The following is a 7242-nucleotide window of genomic DNA, read 5'->3' as shown; positions in this document are numbered from 1 at the left end:
TTTCACTCAGGTTGCATTTTGACACTGCAAATATATGACATTCCAATGGTCTGTTGGATTCTTTATCCTTATTCAGAAGACAAATAGATGTGTGTGTATGTGAATGCATATATATTTGAGGGAAATGATTACTGGGATTTTTTTATTTTTTTTCTTCCAGCCCAAGTGCTATTACGTTACAGATCAGAAAGACCTTTATGGTAGCCTTCGCTATTTTATTACCAGTGAACGATTGCTCCAAACTGCACCTACTTCAAAATTGCTTTTGCAATACCAAGCAATGGTCCTTGTGCAGCTTCCCCTGACAGATTATACAGGTGTATCTTCCCTGAGAATTTTGGGTAGAGATAAGCAATGAGATTAAAACCACGCTTGTTTTCAGAATGTGATATTTAGGTTTTATATTCCTGTGAGCATGAATACATGTTTTTTTCAAGAGAAGGCCTAAGCCACGTGAGGTTCTGGGTGCCTTCAGCTTTCTTGATGCTCAGAATCAAGCCTTTGCACAAGTTTTGTAAAACCTCAGGTAAATTCTGGTAGTGTCTTTGAATATCTACAGTGAAAACAAGGGATTAATAGATTTTAAAAATAAAGTGAGAGCATCTTGATTCCTGAAGTTATCAGAATGTTTGATGTAATCAGAAAAGCTGAAAAGAGCCTTACAATGTAGCTAATTTATAATTATTATTTTATGCATGTAACACATGTTTTATTCTATAAAATTACATATATTAAATGCGATTATTGTACGCACATAGAGAGCAGGCCCACTCAAGGAGACAGTCTGGCTGGCTGCGAGAGTCTGCTAAAATTATAATTTGTGCTTGCTACAAGCCTGAGAATGGCTCAGAGCAGAATCTTTTGTTGAATGAAAGGCTGCTTCAATATTAAGTCTGTTTCAACGACTGAATCAAGCTACAGCTTTGTAATTCCTTGTGATTTACAGTATCAGTTTAAAACTGAAATGTTATTTGATCAGATTTGAGGATGTTAACTTCCACCTTCTATAGCGCTTTATCTGCATCTGACCATGTCCTGCTGAATAACAATTCACTAAAGAACCTGTATCAACCTGAAGTCATTTAAAAAGAAGAATTATGCAAATGGTCTCTCTTTATTTGGCTGTGCAGTAAGAGATCTTTCAAAGAAAAGAATAAGATGTAATTTCAACACACTTAGAAGTGGTGCTTCTAGGGGAAAAGGAAATCTTTGAAGAAGCAATTTGTAGGCAGAGGTATTGTGCTAGAATGTGTAAATTGATGATTATTTACTAGTGAGCCTGTGAAGGAGAGAGACACATGCCACCTTTTATCAACGGGTAGCTGCTGCACAAGAAGCGGAATTCATGATGTTTTTACAGTGTCTATTTTCACTTTCATTGCTTGCCAGGGATGTAATGCTGATTTCTCCATTTAAATTGCAAAAGTAGAAGAAATCATTTAATGTGGCAGGTTCCTGTTCTGCAGAAACTTGCATGACTGGGATGGCATTGCTCTGTAATATACATTATATTTTTGAATGTCTCCCCAGATTATGAAGTATTGTCAGCAAAATCCACTATTTGCACCAAACTGAAGGCTGGAAAGAGGTTTTAAGATCCGTGCAGAGAGGAAAATTAAGTCTTTGCACTTCTTCATGGGAAGGAGCTCTGCTGAGCTCCTTATGTTTGAGGAGATGTTCCAGTACTGGACTGTAGTCACCTTACCCTTTACTCGTCTTGGTCTGCCCTCTTGAGTCTCACATCTGCCTTTGCCTCTGTCAGGTGGCAGAGCAGAGGCAGAGCCAGGCACTTGAATTCCCATAAGTGAAAGAAGGCATTGAACCTGTATTCTGCCCTGTGGATGTGTTTCCTGTAGCTCTGGATGAGGCTGGATGTTAGATGATTCTCCTCTTTAATGCATTTCATACTGGCTGGCTTTTGGTTGCTTCCTTTGGTTATCTGGGGGTTTCGTTGTCTCATCTGCCTGTCCTGCTGTGGTCTTTGCATGGGCTGTGAATGTGCTGAACTGTGAGATCCAATCCAAAGGAGCTTCAGACTGTGCTAGGACATGCTTTGAAAAGCCCTGGGTGCAAAGCTTTGCCTCTCTGCAGATATGTTAGAGATGTTTCCAGAGGAAAGAAGCTGCTGGGAAAATAGCAAATGCAAAATGGTGAACCAAATACATAACCTATATATATAAAGAACCATCTATACCCTTATTATAAAGAGGAACAAGAAGGAGCTAAACAGTGTGGTTGAAAAGAAAACACTCTATTGAAAACTTAAGGGGTGAAATCATCTTTTTATAGATCTTGCAAAGGTTCTCTGGGTGCTGGATCTCAGAAGATGACTGGCAGTGGCTCAGACACTACTCTTGAACATGAAACGGACATGTGGGCACAGCTGCAAAAAAGGTAATTTGTAAACATGTAAGTTGCCTGTGGCTAGAGACAAGACCTTCCTGATGTCTGCATTTAGTTTGTGAGAGCAAAACACTGTGCTCTTCAATTCAGAGCTCTGGCATCCCTAGGATGTGTGAGCCTGAAGGGGAGGTAGGTGGGACAGGAGAGCTCATAGAGAAAACAAAGTTCAATGAAAATTATTAAGGATTTTTAGGGAAAGAAATGATTTTTTTCTCTTCTTCCTCATGCTGCTTGCCAGCTCAACAGTTGCACACTGAGAGCTCAGACATCTGTGCGCATCAGGTGGGCTGTAGAAGCCTTCCTCATTTTGGACCTGTAACACCAAAACAATTGTCCAGGCAAACTCAATGCACAAGACTCCCAATGTCCCTTACAACAGACAGTACAAATATGATGAGAAGCCTTTGAAACCTTTTCTTTTCCTATCCCGGGAGGACAAGAACATGTTGCAAGAAGCAATAAATCAACATACTTCAACACTTCTTGATATATTTTTTCTTTAAGGGCTTATTAGACTTTTTCTGGATTTGCTCTGAAAATCTAACTAAAACACAAGATCCAAATTATCACCAGTGCAAGAAACCTTTTCTGCTGTTTTATCTATGAGAAAAATGCTTTCCTCATGCCAGTCCTCTGATGTACGCATTGCTGTAGATACGCCACAGTTTAAAGAATGGTCTGTTTACTGTTTGGATAGCTTCAAAGAGTAAGGTTTTTTTTCCCCCTGGAACAAAGCTCTTCCTTAGCAAGATAAGTACAAAGTGCTTAATAGTGCCTCTCTCTTTCACTCTCAAGATTTCTCCTTCCTTTTTTTGTCCTTTATCTCTGCCTACTCATATGTATTTTAAAGTGGACCTGATACACTGGTGTCATATATTCACACCACTTTAACAAATGATGCTGCTTCTGTGTAATTAATGCAAAGATGCTGATACCATTATGCCAGGTGGACCGAGTGCTATCTGAGTTTCTGCGAATGTCCCCAGCACATAGTCTTTCTTCCTGAAGGAAAGGAAAGGATATGAACCATCCCTGTGCTTTTGCCCTACTGGAACATGACTTCGTGCAGAATGCAAGACGAAGAAGCTGAAGGAGGGGAAAGGATTGCGGGTTTTATCCTGGGCTGAATGTGCTGGACTGATCAGACTGGGAGGAGCATTGGCTCTAAAATACGGAGGTGTCCCAGCTCTCTGTGGGTCCTGGCACCAGCCTGAACACACATGCAGAGAAAAGCTCTGCAGGTACAGTTGTAATGTTGCTGAGATTCCACTTGAGATATATTATTAGTATAACATTAGTATAACATAACAATGAAATGGCACTTACTGCAAATTGCCACCCCACCTCTAAAATGCTGCCTTGTAAAAGCAAAGAAGATGTTTCCTGGTACAGCCTGGAAAAAGATAGGGGCATACAACTGCCTCTCACCTCAGGAGCTTGTTGAGAGTCTCATCCTGCCACACATGGTGCCACTTCTTTGCCAGTGACGCCGGCATGGGTACCTTGCCTGCTTTTCCCTGTTCTGCATGTCACTTTCCCCCTTTGCTCCTGCCTGTGCTAGGCTCTGTGCTTTATGAGAAAGAGACTTGGTCTTTGGTCTTATGTCTTCAAGCTTGCAGCATCATAAAAGCAAATTTTTTTGCTTTTCTTTATTCTGGTTTCAGCTGAATCCGTCATCCCTATCTTAGGTGCAGGACTGAGTCTTACCAGCCTCATGGACCAACTCTGGACCCTTTCCTGCACACTAATGTTGAATTTGCCATCTTCTCTTTCCTTGGCACCACCTTTGATTTGAATAATAGACTGTGTGCCACGTGGTCACCCTGCAATTCCATTTTTGAATTCCCTCTTGCATAAATTCAGGTAGGTCTTGGAATCATTTAAATTTTCTTTTATTAATTTACCAAAGTCTATGGTTTCTGTGTTGTGGACAGAAATTCATTTAATTCCTCTGTTCTGGACTTATCTTCTGTGAGCGCTTCTTTTCCATCTCACTTGTATACTGCTCCCTCCATCTCCCTGGCAGGTTTCCCCCCCAGATTTTGCTAATGATTGAAAAGAACGCTCTTCTTTTAGTGTAAGTTTAATTTCTTAAGTCCTGTAACTGCAGTGACTGTTTCATTTAAAGTATTATCCTTCACATGAAGTCTAATATTGTCCCTGCTCTCTTCTAGTTAGTATTTAATACTTTTTTTGTTGTTCTTTTCACATGATTTGATAGCGATTTGGTTTTTGTCTTTCTTTTTCCATTTATTGTGATGTCTTCTTGTGTCTCCTGCTTATTGTGTCAGTAAAGTACCCCTCAGCTGAAAGTGAGGATCTTGCCTGTCTCTTCTGTACATCGTCATCACTCGTTGATTCTGTTGGGAGGTGAAATACAAAATGTGGTCACTCTGGAGTAGTCAGTTTACAATATGCTTGAGACTTAAAAATATAAAGTCCTTTTTCTTATGGAATGTAGCTTCAAAACTCATTCAGCTGCAAAGTCACTGTGAACAAGTGTCATGAAAATATTTGAATTTCAAATTTAAGGGCAGGAATTTAGACCTTGAAAGCATAAGGGAACTTTCAAACTAATTTCCATCTCTGCTGCCATTGTTTCATTTGCACCCAGCTAAGAGAAAATCCAAAGAAATTACTGTATTATGGTAATTTCACCTCCAGGTTTAATTAGAATATATTAAAGATGTCATAATCAAATAAAACAATGTGAAAGAATCTTTTACAGTCATTGGGGTGATTTCAGCCAATGTTGGAGGTCTAAGAACTGAAGAAAGGATGTAATTCTCTGGAGTGGTGTAAGTGTGACCGAACTATTCCACATGAGTTTTTTGGTTTGCACTTTTAGGCTAAAGTCTACTGGTTTCTTGCCCACGTCTTCTGATGATCTCTTATTATTCCTGGCTGGAAGGTCTACAGAATGTCTGCATATATATAGTATGAAGAAGATAACATCATTATGCTTTTATAGTTTTTTTTATATATATTAGATGTTTTTAGGTGACTAACATTTGTTTTATCTTTCAGATATGAAACTGCACATCTATAACTTGCTATTTTGTTGAATAGATTAGATATCAAGCAGGAATTGTAAATGAAGTAGGTTTTGATTATAACTGTATAAATGAATTGAATATCAAATAAAAGAACTCTAGGAATATTTCTCAAAAAGAAAGAAGATTGTGCATGTCTTATAAACACAATTTTTTCATTGTAGCTTAAATAACTAATCTAAATGCGACTTAAATATACTAATTTTTCATTAAACTGGTTGAAAATGAAGCACAACAGAATGAATTGCTAATGTACCCCAGATTCAAGGTATTTCTTAGTCTTGCCGGCACTGAGATAAATATTTCTGTGAATCTTTAGTGTGCTGCTACATGTTGCCACTTGGTCAGGGTCTGAACTACAGAACTGTCAAAATTAAAAGCGATGAGATGCACAATGAAATGTTACAGTTAAGTCCTCTAATGGGACCTATAACAGGCTGCTATTGTCTTAGCAATAGCTGGGAACCTTTGATCAAGATATTTAAGAATTACGATCCGCAGATTTTATTCACTCCAGAAACGAAAAGCGAAGAACAGAATGCTTGTGGGGGAAGGATCACCACATCTTACCTTCTTATTGCTCCATCTTTGCTTCATGGAAAACTGCAGGGATGCTAGTAGGCTTGCTCTGAGTGCTTCTGCAGTGCTTGCTCTTGTTTCTGATCTCAGAAATGAATGAGTACAAAGTTTCTTTAGATGTAGATTTACCTTATGTCTCTTGTTTCTAGTCCCAACAGACTAAAAATGAATGTCCATTCTTTCATATTGCCTCTTGAAGTCATGAATGGTGTCACTCCTCCTTCTCCACATGTGAGGGCCTACTACTGCCTGTGCAGATAAGGATTAGGGACCTGGGCGCATTGCCTTGTCTCACGTGCAGGACAAGCATAACTACAAGCATAACTACTAACTTTTCCTCAGTTGTCATCAGAATAGTTCATGCTGTCTTCCTAGTCAAACCAACCACACAGCACTGCCAGGATACTACTGCTATTTTTTCCTTGTGTGCATTTCAGGCCACTCGGAAGCCTGGGTGAGAAGGTGGAAGGAAGTTGTAGGGAATCTTGGATGCAGGGAGCTGAGGAATAGGACTGCTGAATAAACAAGATGACTATTTTCACCGAAACCGATAGTATTTCTGTTCCCACAGTGTCCTTGTTTAAACGGATGAAGTCTCTTCAATTAAGGTCTGGGACGGCTTGATTTGTTGAGCAGAACCATGTCTAGGTGGCTTCTGAAGCTCTCCAAGGAGAAGACCCCACAGCCTCTGGGCAACCTCTACCAGGGCTCCATCGTATTGTTATTTACTTATTGTTATTGTTATTACTTATTATTTACATATTGCTGCTCATCTCTGATGTGTCACAGCGGATTGCCCTACAGAGTGCCAGCACCCCCTGCCTTCTGCTGCTTGGTTGCTAAACAAAGAATGCAGTAAGCTTATCTTAGACAAACTACAAACAGGTGCTTGCAAGCAAGAGCTTTCTCTTTTACATGGGCTAATGTTTCTGTTGTTATGCTAATTGTTCCTATTCATTCCTTAGTAAGTCTTTCTAAGTAAGCTGGGATAATTGCACACAATTTAGAGCATTACAACACAACAAAGAAAATGTCCTTTAGGTTAAAAAGGTTAGGACATTAGTATCAATGCTTTTATTTAAGTAATGAAATACAACAAAATGTGCAGTTATTTTGTAATAACAGCAAGCTCAGGGAATATGGTGAGTTATTAGGCGTTTTTTTTTTTTTTTTCATGTTTTCCAGCCTTACAGGTTCAGGTAATGAT

General features: G+C 39.3%; 1 long non-coding RNA gene across 1 annotated transcript; it reads right to left on the bottom strand.

The window, feature by feature from the left end:
• Positions 1-641: 641 nt before the first annotated feature.
• On the bottom strand, positions 642-6970 carry LOC310899047. The gene is made up of 3 exons (XR_014583950.1): positions 6027-6970; positions 3832-4763; positions 642-2122 (listed from the first exon to the last, which is right to left on the bottom strand). It is a non-coding gene; the product is annotated as an uncharacterized lncRNA (long non-coding RNA).
• Between the last annotated feature and the right edge of the window lie 272 nt (positions 6971-7242).

Source organism: Anser anser (assembly GCF_964211835.1).
Source record: "Anser anser genome assembly, chromosome: 4".
Lineage (NCBI taxonomy): Eukaryota > Metazoa > Chordata > Aves > Anseriformes > Anatidae > Anser > Anser anser.
The sequence above is the reverse complement of the archived record's forward strand: the minus strand, read 5'-3'. Positions and strand labels throughout refer to the sequence as shown.